Source organism: Leptosomus discolor, chromosome 2 (genome assembly GCF_034619465.1).
Source record: "Leptosomus discolor isolate bLepDis1 chromosome 2, bLepDis1.hap2, whole genome shotgun sequence".
Lineage (NCBI taxonomy): Eukaryota > Metazoa > Chordata > Aves > Leptosomiformes > Leptosomidae > Leptosomus > Leptosomus discolor.
The window spans coordinates 109,188,237-109,200,327 of NC_141392.1; positions in this window are offsets into that span (position 1 = coordinate 109,188,237).

Below are 12,091 nucleotides of genomic sequence, written 5' to 3' on the forward strand. Positions count from 1 at the left end.
TAAAAATAATACAAAAGGTTTTTGCTGCCCTTCTGGTGGACTGGGAACTGTATTGAATGACATCAGAAAAACAAGCTGAAAATGCATACAAATCTAAACTTCTGCATATCTGTTTGTTTCCAGATTTGGTGTCTTATTCCTGTATGTATTTAAGTTGCCTGTCATTTAAATCAGATAGTCAACTTAGTGTGACTTTACCATGTTTATTACACATGTTTTTGTTAAAGCCATCACAATGTCCTTTTTAGTACCTATTTTTCCAAGTATAACAAACTCAGTAAGGTGCATATAGGCCATTCTATGCCTTTCTTGAAATTTGGGAAGGTTTAGAGGGACAAAGTTGGTCCTGTTGCCTTCTAGGAATTTTTTGAAGTCTTAGGAGAAATTTGTTTGATTGAAAGCTGCATTTTAAAAATGAATTGATGAAGCTGTAAGGTTGAGTGGTGACACAAACCTGCTATCTAATCAAGGTTCTTTTAAAAATGGATTGATGGTATTGACTACCACTGGACCACTAGTGTTTTTCTGAATTGTTATTTTTTGCTGTTGTTTAGGGTTCTGCTACACTTACAGGGCTATGTAACTTCTAATCCAGGTATCTTAATCTTTTTATATAGATAGATATATATAAAATCCTATTTAAACCAAATGTGTAAATAGCTGTGCTATTGAAATATTTTGGAAGTTCAAGATAGCTTGCTTCTGTCTTTAGGGCAATTATTAAAAATACAGGACTAACTTTACTATTTAGCAGACTCTTGGGTTATTGATGAATCTTTCCTTTTAAGTATAAAAATACATCAGGGTTATCCCTGTAGTTAATACTGAAAATGCCTAGGATATTTGTGGAAGTTGTACTTTACATTTAGCCCATTTTCAGAGTTAATATCGTATGATGTATGGTGTATGCTGTTAATAACAATACTGTGATGAAACAAGTTTTTATTTGAAAAATAATCACTTGACTTGATTTAATAGTTTTGGAGAATTCACAGTGCTGTGTTTCCAGGGTAGTACAGCGTGCTAGTCAACATACTATTAATCATTGTAGTTTCTCTTTAGAAATATTTTGTTGAAAACCATTTTGGTCTGATTTTAAAGCCTATAAGAATTTGACTAATAACTTATTGCCGTGAAATATGAAGCACCTAAAACAATGTGTATGCCTGTGTGTAGTACTGAAGGAAAACATTCTTTTGAATGGTTTGTGGACTGAAGTTTGGCTGCGGTTTTTTTCATCATCATTTATTTCTGTGCTTTATCAATGTACTGAGATGGATGAATATGTTGAAGCCAGGATAACTTTGCACTGAAAATGTATTAAGACCCTTAAATGCAACTGCTTCTGGCTACTGTCACAGGCTGGGAATATGTTTTCATAGCTCAAGCATAAGGAAATGACTCCTTTATTATATTTTGTTTTATACTGTCTATCTGTTAAATAAAAAAGACTGTAGGGTACAATTTTGACAAGGGCCACTGTCTTTTTATAAAACTACTCTTGAATTTCTTCTCCTCCCCCTTCTTCAAAGTTTAATGCTATCCAAATTAAAACTATATTTAACCAGAGATTTTTAGCTCCAGGAGCTGGAGGTTATCTGCAGTTCACTTATTTGGCTTGCTTTTAATGAGTTCAGCCATTGTAACATGAAGAAAAAGGATAGCTGGTTTCCAGCAGGTCTGAACTCCTTGTGATATCTTCAGCTTGTTTATGGCAATGCACAGTTCAGATCTTTTGTTATCAGAGTATTTTTAGTATTTTAGCTATCTTTATTATTAAAAATTGCTTACTTGTTCAAAAATACCTGTAGGGAAGTCCGAGTAGTGCATTCGATCGCTGTTTGCCAGCCCCCAAGGGGTGTGTGAAGCACTGCTGAGCTCAGCGGGCGGTGAAGTAGTTACCTCACTCCAGCAGCAGCTCAGTCCATCTCCCCAGAGGTACCCTCAGCTGAGCATCTGAGTTGTCCTGAGTCATAGCTTCAGTGTGCAGAAGTAATGGAAAGCCTTCTGTGAAGGACAGCTGCCTGCAGGTAAGCTTGAACTATGGCCTTTGATCCTTGGCTCTGTAATTCTATTTAACTGGAGGAAAAAAAAAAACAACTGGACAACAGGACGTATGGATTTCGTGTGGTTAATTTTCTAATTGGGGGCACTAAGAGATTTTGCTGTATGTAGCAGTAGCTCTAATGACCAGTTCTACTGCTGGGATGATAGTAAACAGCAGAGGTGCAGTGGCCTGTTAACAGCACCAGAGTGTCCTGGTATAGGATTTATTTTCTCTGTGCCTTTCTTAGAGACAGCCTTTTTGTGGCAATATAGCGAAACTTCAGTTTTCCATGGTACCCTGTGGCCAGTTAATAATCTATGTCAAAATTAATGCATTTCCAGATTTGAAAGAAAAAGTCCTTTACAGACATTTTTAAATGATAGTTTATAACTGATGCTCACAGGTAACTACATGTAATCAGAAAACTGTGCTTCTGTCAGTGTATCTCTGTTTCTGATCTCATCATACTTGAATTGCTACTGGAGATTTTTGACATATCTCTTGTTTCACATCGTGGCTGTTGGGATAGACTATATGCCTACATGTATTTACCAAATACCTAATCCTGTCAGGTTTGTTAAATGTCATTCCATTTGCATTCATCTCGGGGATTTTTTTTAATGCTGATTTGTTTCCAAAGTAGTAGCCTCTGGCGGTGACGTAGTGAGTTTGGGGTGTTTTTATGTTACAGCTTATGTTGCTAGTGTGACATTTAACACTCTGAAACTGAATTGTAAATACATTATTTTAAACTCTTGACGTTTAAACCCCCTGCCATGGAAAAGTGAATGTTTGTTTCTGCTGCTTTTCAGATTGAATTCTGTTACAACAACTTTGGCTTTCTAGATTCTTACCAGAAAAATGTTTCACTGCATGATTTCTGTTGCGTTTTTACGGTTCCGCTATTATTTAGGGGTTTTGCATTGTCTTAAATGCCGTTTTTAATGGAGTTTGTAACAGTATATCATTTGCCTGTTCTGTTGGGTTGAAGTGTCATGTCTAGTGAGCAGGCGTGGAGTCTGGACTGCAGAGGCTTTGCATCTGCCTAGACTTGCCATTCATTAGTTGGGCTGAAGTCAGTCCTGAGAGAGATCAGTAGCACAGCCTGCACTGACTTCAGTGGCGGTAGCATTGGGTTTTCCACATGTGACATTGGACAAGTCACTTATCTCCTTTTATCTCAATTTAATAATCTTTTAAATGGATGGACCGATGGTTACCTGCCTCACAGGAGGGCTGTGAGGGCAAATTCATTGGTTTTGAAGCTCTTCAAGATTCTGTGATGAAAGATTATATATAAATGCTTACTGTAGTATTATGTTAATATTTCAATTTTATTCATGTTGGCATTCATTTTGAAACCTCCGACTACTGACTTCAGCATGCCAAGAATTTGGGATGCTTTCCCCCACATACCAACCAGCATGATCTTTCCTTAAATGCTCTGTCTTATGAATTAGGCAAAATCCCAAATGAGAGCTGACTGGATCAACTCTCAGTTTACAGTTGATCTCCTGACATGCAGGAAATACAATTAAAATTAGTGAAAAGCTCTCTTGTTTATGGAGCTGATAGGATAAAATATTCATAGAGCCAAAAAAGATGAAGTGCTTTTGCTTTAAAATTGTTATGGGCAGGAAAATAAAAATGAAGTTTTGTGCATTTAATCTGTAGGCCTTTTACTGTATAGGAATAAATATAGTTAATACAGGCCATTTTCATCCTAGTGAGGTTCAGCATGCATAAAGCTTTGTGCAGGTTTGCTTTTTTTAAAACCAAAGTTTGTACACTTAACATACATTATCTAAAATCCTGAGGAAAACAGGTAGAATACAGTTGTTGGTGACAGTGATATTAAAGATCAAAAAACCCTGCATCAGTGCTTAATTGCTAATGCACTTATACTAAGTAAGGCATGCTGTTTGTGTTTAAAGCCCTGTAGTCTTCATTATTGCTTTGATTTCTGCATCTCTAAGAATTCCAGGAGCATTAGGTACAGGTACGTGGTACATAACTGAACCTTTCTTGATCATTTTATCATGGATGTATTTTAAACTTGTATAGGGATAAGCATGAAGGAGTCATGCATATGTATAAATAATGTATTTGACCAGTGTAAAAATAGTTCTGTTGATGTATTTGAAATGTAAGTACATTTTGTGCCACTAACACTGTGATGTATAAAAGAGCTGTTGAATGCCTTTTAATGTCGTGTTTTGTACTTTGAATCATATTGAAGAGTTTTAATTTGTAATTTCAATAGATATTTTAAATGAATGTGTCTCCTGTGATTCTTCATAGTGACTTTTCAGTGCTATACATTGACTAAACAAAAGTGCTTTTGTTGTGGTAGGACTCCCTATGCTTCTCTGCCTCTCGGTCCTTCCGAGCAAACACAGCCTGTAGCCTGGAGACCTCCTGCCTCATTTCTGGGCATAACTGTGTTTTCTGACTCATCATCTGCCAGCTTAGCCAAAAGAGTGAATCTGGGTGTCTCTAGAGCTGATTTGACCCACAGCTGGGTCTTTGGTCCAGCTCCTGTTGCAGTCCACTGATGTACACTCTAGCCGGGTGAATGTGCTCCACTCTGAGGACCGTGGAAGATGTGTGTATATTCTTGCAGCACAGGTTTAGGTCTGGTGGAGGTGGCTGTGAGTAGCTTGTATTCCCCTTGGTTTGGTGTTGTGGAGGTGAAAACTTTTGAAGGCAAATTCCAGTCGCCTGAACAACAGAGCATACTTACCTCTCTTTGACAGCGGTAACTTGCTTTCGTGTTCTTGACTCCATCAGCAGGCACTTTGCATTTTGCCTGGACTGCTGTTGAGGATGCAATCTTTCCTTCAGTTCCTGTAGTTTTTCTGACTTGTTAGGATACAATTTGTCTATACCCAAAAAAAAAAGCACAGGCAGAGTTTCTTAACAAAAATGGTGTGCATAACTAACATGCATGTCTGTGCTTTTTACCTGACAATTTAAGAAAAATGAAGGCCACAGAATAGCTGCTGCTCAGTCATTCCTTCTTTTGTTTCCATGGAGCATAAATGATATTTCTCTGTAAGGGCAATATCAGTTTAGATATTTTGTTCAATTAACTGGGTAGAAAATAGCCTATAAATGCCACAAGGTGCTTTGACCTATTCTAGGAGCAGGTATTAATATTAACAAAGAAATCTTTCTGCTTTCTTCCTCTGCTCCCACAGTCTGTTGCTTCCAATAGGGGTGTGTTTTGCTTTGCAGTTTTCTTTTAGAGAGGAGGATTAATTCTCAGTAACGTGCAATTATCGAGTAGTTCAGTAATGTTTAGCTCCTGAGTATTTCCTCAGTCTCTCTGCCAGGTTCAGCTTACCTTGCCATAGAAGGATGCCTTCAGCTGTGTGGCTGGGTTTCTGCACAAGCCTGTGGTCAGAGATTCAAGCACTGAAGAAACTGAGTAACAGACTTCAGGGTCTCAACTGTCTAAAATTAGAGCATTTAAGTTGAATTCTTAAATGGCAAACTTCCAGCCAATCTGTGTTCTAGTAAATAGTCTCCAAGATCATTCACTCATCAGAGGTGACCCACATCCATAGTAATAAGTTCTGGTAGGAGGGGCCTCAGCCCCAGAGTAACTCCTGAACTGTACCTGGCATGGGATGGGAAAGTTTGGGTCAAAATCATGCCAGTAACTGCCCTGTGAGAACTGAACAATTGAGACAATTGGATCCTACATCAGAAAAACATTGTGCTAGTTCTAGGATTCTGCTAATTATAGTGGTACTAATAGAGCTGTGACTATAGAAATTAAATTATGAACACACACATGTATCTGGTACAGAATTTCCACTGCCAACCTGCAAGCAAGTGCATCCACTAAGCTTTTTTGTTTGGTTTGTTGGGTGGTTTTTTTTTTTTTTGTATTGGAGATCCTCTAGGATGTTTCTCATAGGAGATTTTGTGCTGTGGGTAGTTGCCCATTAGCACTGCATCCATACCAAGAGTCTTATTTCATGCAGGATTTATAGAAACTGATGAAACTTTTGTTGACTTTGAAAATAAGAGAGAAAAGGCTGTTTTGTACAAGGAAGCGTTTGCTACCCAGACTCCATACTCTGGGAACCAAGATTCAGCCCTGAATCTGGCACCACTTAAATATGAGGTTTGTCTTAACATTCAGGTGTCTGGCCTTAACTGATGGTAGTCAGTGCAAAGGCACATCTCCTGGGGCTTTGGGACATTTCCCTTCCCACCTTAATGCTGCTTACCAAGATAGTTGTCTAGACAACTGCTTTTTTAGCCTCTCAAGATGCTTCTCTTGGTGTGTTGTCGTCCCCGTCGTCCCCCCCCCCCCCGCTCACCTGGATGACAGAGGTAGTCTAGGCAACTGTCTTTGTCCAGACACGTAGCTTTTACAAGGCTAAAACAGAGTTAAACCATCACATAGTGCCTTATCACAAGTACAGCTTTCCAATACCAGGGCAGAACTTGTTGATACAAATTAGAACCAAGTTACTCCGCTCTTATATGGTGTTTCCAGATGAATGTGTGTGTGTGGTGACTATAACTTGTGGCACATATACAAAATGTTTAGATGCTGTAAATTATACAAACCCACTCACACATGCAAGCAATGGAAATGCACTTGAAAGACTGAATAGTCCAGTTCTTTTGTGGTGTGTGTGCACAGGAGAGAGCAATGTCAAGCTGCATGTGCTAACTGGTAATTTATTCCTGGTATTCCTTGGTCACTTTTTTTTTAAGCCAAAATTGAAATGAACACTATAACCAGTATATAAAAGCTAAATTTAAACCTAGGTCCCAAAGAAGAGTGCCCCTGGAAGTAAATTCTAGGTGTCCTAACTCAATGGTGTTTTCTGAAATCTCAATGTAAACATGTGTCTAGCTGATGTGTGGTACTTCATGTGCAGCTTGTCCTCACATGTCAAATGTGGCTTCTAGTCAGATGCATGTCTACAGAAAAAAGAAATTCTACTGCGTAATTTTGTAGAGCAAGAAATCTGATACTGGAGCAATATAGATTGCCCATATTAAATGGAACTATAAAGATTCTGGGATATTTTTTGTAGCTTTATGTAAAATAAAGTGTATTAAGACTAGAACTAAATCACTTCCTGCTTCAAAACACTGCCTTTTTTACCTCAAGTAGCTGGAAAACTAAAAACGAATGTCTGTAAACTTGACTAAGTGAGACTCTCTGTATGCTGTGAATTGGCCCATTAAAACAGACTAGTCTTTCCCTTACTTTATGGTGAGTTTGGATTTTCATTTCAGGTGAGCAGTGAGCTCATCTTGCTGTGTAAGAGAGCACCTGTGACAGTGAACTGTTTTTCTGACAGGGTTTTTTCTCTGTCAGTGATTTGCTTCAATTGTCATGCTCTGTTTTGTGCGACAGAATGTGAGACGCTGATTTTGCTGTGGACTACTCAGAGAAAAAAGTTATGTATTGTTAAAGGAGAGCGAACATAAGGCATTAATTTAGCAGGTTCCGCAGGCCTGACCTGCTCGCACCGGTCTAAATTAAAGTCTGTGAGCTCAGCTGTTCCGCAGACCTACGCTGCTGTGTTTTATTGGTGAGAAGGATCACAAACAAGCACACGCTTCATTTTTCTCTCTTTGCTCCCTGGAAATGACGTTTTGGGTTTTGCTGGGCGGCAGAAATGCTTGAGCTGCCTCAGAATCCTGAGGTCTCGTTCGTGACATTTCGAGCAGGACGCTGTCACTCCGGGGGACTAGCGCCAGGGGGAGCGAAGGGCGCTGCGCAAAGTTTCACTTCAAAATTGCCTCGGCAGGTGAGCGTGACGCAGCGTTTCCTCACCTGTTTCCGTGCCTCGGTGAGCATCCGTGCGCTCCTCCTGCCCCACGTACCCCCCGCGACGGGCACGGGCCGAGCGGGGACACCCGGGCTGGGCCGCGGACGGGCCTTTCTTTCCGGGGACACCCGGAGCGGCCGTTGCGAGCCCCGCGGCGGGCCGGCAGGGGGCAGCCTCCGCGCGCCGTGGCCGGCGGGAAGGCCCGGCGGGGAGGCCCGGCGCGGCGCTGGGGGCCGCCCGCGCCGGTGGCGGCCGGGCCTCGGAGCCTCGGCGGGGCCCATCGCGGCGGTGCCGCGGCTGACAGCGGCGGTGCGGCGGTGGGCCTGCAGGCCCCGCTGGGGCTGTTCGAGCCTCTGGATGTTAACCCGTGTTACTGCTGCCGTTCGCTGGGGGTACAGCGGCCTTCTCTGGCGGCAGCGAAGCGCGAGTGTTCGAACTTGCAGCGAGTGGATATACGCTCGGAGATGTTTCAGCCTGCAAGTGTAACACGTGAGGTGCAGACCAGAGGTCTCTTTCAAAATGCCGCGTTGAGAGAGCGCTAGTTACTCACACCGAGACGAGAAGGGGGAACACCAAAAATCGGTTTGTTCAAAACAGACTTAAGCATTGGCTAATAGCATTGCATCTTCTCTATATTTTATAATTGACGGATGTTGTAACTGAGCCAAAATATTCTCTTCTCCCTTCCTACCCACGCCTGCTGTCGTATCTGTGTTCCTCAGTACAGATGTTCAACAGAAACAATGCAACTGTCCAAACAATAACTCCAACCATCCGTTCAGCAGTCAGCGCGATTGGCAGGGGAGGCAGGCTGCTACAGGAGGCTGCTGTGAGTCCTTCTGCCATTGCCTCACTCTATTTATATGTGTTCCAATGTTTGTGTGTCTTCCTTACCCTCCACCCCCACAAGTATATCTGAGTAAAGCAAAGTGAAAAGTTAGTTTCTTGTAATTTTTTGTGGCCTAGAAGTATGTTTCAGGATCCTGCAAACGCTCATACAAATGCTAATTTTTAAAGAAAATATAATGAGCTGCCCTGGCTGCTGCTACCTCCCTGCCAAACTTCCAGAAACTCTTGGAAAACTTCTGGTTCAGGTCAATTAGAGCCTGCTAGGGATGTCTTTGGAACAGGTTTTTCAGCTGGACCCATTTCTGCTTTTCAGGACCTCACAATTGTCTTATGCAAAATGGTACAGTGAGAGTATTGGGGCAGCACAGCGTATCTTACCAGACTGCTCACACTTTGCCTCCACCACATCACTGCATTTTTTCAGCAAATTTCCCCAGCCTTCAGCATTGATCAGGTGGCTACAGACTGAGGACTTTCTCAGTGCAGGATGCTTCCAGCCTTTCAGTGCTGCTTGCAACGCTTCCTGGCTTCCCAGCCACAGGGTATGGTTTCTAGGTGCAGACCAGCGTTGTGTGTTGAAGAATGGCCCTTGAAGATGCAAATTTACAGGGGCCTTCCACTGTAGGAAACATAAAGCAGGGAGATCCAGAGCAGCAGAAGGGAGAGGCACTGAAAAAGAGCACCTTTCTCTCTGTCACCTCTACCTCTCGGGTGACTGAGAGAAATGTAAGTTTGGTGCTTAGTGCCATCACCCTTACCAGCAATTTTTATCCTTTCACTTGTGATCTTAGGACGTGCTGCACTGCAGGCTCTGCAGTCACTTACTGGCACCTTGTTACAACTAAGACTTGATAAGGGAGGCAGAGGGGGCGGTTGTGACTGGGTTAAAATGTGAGAGCTTTATGTGAGAGCTGACCCTTTGAGTCAGCTGCTCCTTTGCACTAAAACTGAGGCAATTAACACAGATATTTTCCATTTGTTGATGGAAACAAACTGAATGCAAAAAGCTACAGTACCTGCAAGCAATATACTTGGTCCTCCTAGAGACATCCCAGGGCTCCCTTGAAAAGCAAAGAGTTCTGTAGGTGCAACCATCTGCCTTTCAAAGCTTTTACTGTTATGCCTGAGGAAACTCCTTCTGAGCCACAGTGTCTGGCTAGAGGCTGTGGCTGCAAGGCGAAAGAAACTGAGAAATGCCTGAGGTTTAAGCAACATATGCTTTGAATCACAGGATACCTTAATGACCCTTCAGGACACTCAGTACTTAAGGCCTTTAAAGTTTTTGATGGCAACCTCAAATGTGCAGGCTGTCAGCACAGCTCAATAAGGTTATAACACTTCTTTTGGTTGGATGGACCATGACTTTCCTTACTCCAACTTGAGTACAAAGCTTGCAGAGGAGCTCTAGCTGCTATCCAGTGCCAGCAAAGCAGCAGGGAGCTGCCTGCCTGCCCCTTTGCTGCAGCTCGCAGCACTATGGAGCCCTCAGTAAAAATGGTCACGATTGTGTCTGCTCATGGATGATCATCTTCAAATATGGGTGGGCAGCAGCCCCACAGAGATGACTGCGGTGTTCCTGGTGTCTTGCTTCAAGCAACAGTTGTTGATCTCAGTCAGAAGGCTGCATCAGATGGGATCTGCCAATAAAACAACTAACGATGCCCCAGTGGAAGGGTTTTATAAGGCTTTATGTTTCCGAGTATTCAACAACCACGTGTGAAACACTGCCAGCTGTAAAAGCTCCTGGATACAAGGAGCACTGAGCTTGGTGGTAGGGGAAGGAAAACCTTTTCTGTTTACAGGAAAATATCATCATTTCTTTAAAGGTCATAAAAGCAGTGAGAAAATGACGTCCGAAAAAATTTCTATTACTCTCTAGAGTGTCCTGTGTGTCCTTTGTGTAAAACAGCTATTTCCACCCTGAAGAGCTCACCTTCTCCTAGCATCTCTGAAGAGCTACTGAAGACTCAAGATAAGGATTGTGTGATGGGTTTGTGGGTTTTGTGCTGTGCTCTGGCTAATCACTGCCCCTGAAGCAGCTGGGAGGGGGTGGCCACAGAGGAATATTAAACGAGGGTAGTCCACAGAGATTAGGAAAGGCAATAATCATTTGATTTGCCCAGAGTAGAATCAAGCAATTTAAGCAAACATCTCTGATTCATTATTGTTGTTTCCTTCAATGAGCAAGATTTCAAAAGGTATCTGGCATCCACCCCTCTCCCACTCCAAAGAGAGGAAAACCTCTCTGATGTCACTGCTGAATTTCTTTTTTTTTTTTTTTTTCACTGAAATGGAATTTTCTTGCTATTTTAGACATAAGAAACAAAAAAATCCCAACAAGCTCTTGAGTGCTGCACAATTCCTGGCTTATTTCTTTTCATGCATGGTGTCATGGCAACAGGAAGAACTCAAAATTAATTATAATCCAGGCAAGAGGGCCTCTACTTATACATTGGGTTTAGCCTGGCCTTGTGCTTTTATTTTTGCCAAAACAATATCAAAGGTGCTCTTTGCTACTGAGGATTTTTCTTTCTTTGGTAAATAAATCTTGTGGTCACTAATTTGAACATCTAGCAACCTGCCAATGAAAATTATGGGTTTGAATTAATATAAAAATATGAGACAAAAGAAGATTCAAACAGAAAACCAGAAAAAGGTAGTAAGTGATTAAGAGAAACAGATCTTGTTAAACTTTAGTAAACCCTGTGAGTAAAATAAAACATGTTCTTTTTAATAGGAACAGCTCAACAAACATTGCTGTTAACAGGTTCTCGAAAAAGGTTTGATTTATGAGCTTAGTAATCAGATACGAGAATGTGTTTCATCTGACAAATGTTCAGTACCTGCCTTGGTATGATGATGGTTTAACCTTAGACACTTCGATGGTACACTAAGAGAACTCAATGAAAATTAGATTAGGCTTTCCAGCCTAAGAGGTGTTTCACTTGCTCATTCAAATACAAAGTCCCAAATTCTTCATTTTTCTCTTCTGCTCTGCATTGCTAAAGAGGCCTATGTTGCATACATTTTCCAATATGAAGGGCTAAATTTGAGTTTTTAACCATTAGATAGCATTCTTACACCTGGAAAGCCAGCTCTGCAAGGCTATTTTGCAGTTCCACCTGCTGAGGTACTGTGCATCCTGTGAATGGACCACTTCTGGCAGGATAGCTTCCAAAGACTGAGATTTCCCTGCAGCAGATTCCTGCAGCCTCTGCTCTGCGTAACACAGAAATAACCCCCATATGATAAATGAGTGACCCATTTATGAGGCAGCTTCCCAAAAATTGTGAGAGGTCTAAAGGCCTAAATCATAAAGATAAAGGAAGTTCTGGATTATATTCATCTCTTGGCTTTTGAACTGTAAGCATCCATATCTGCAAGTTTT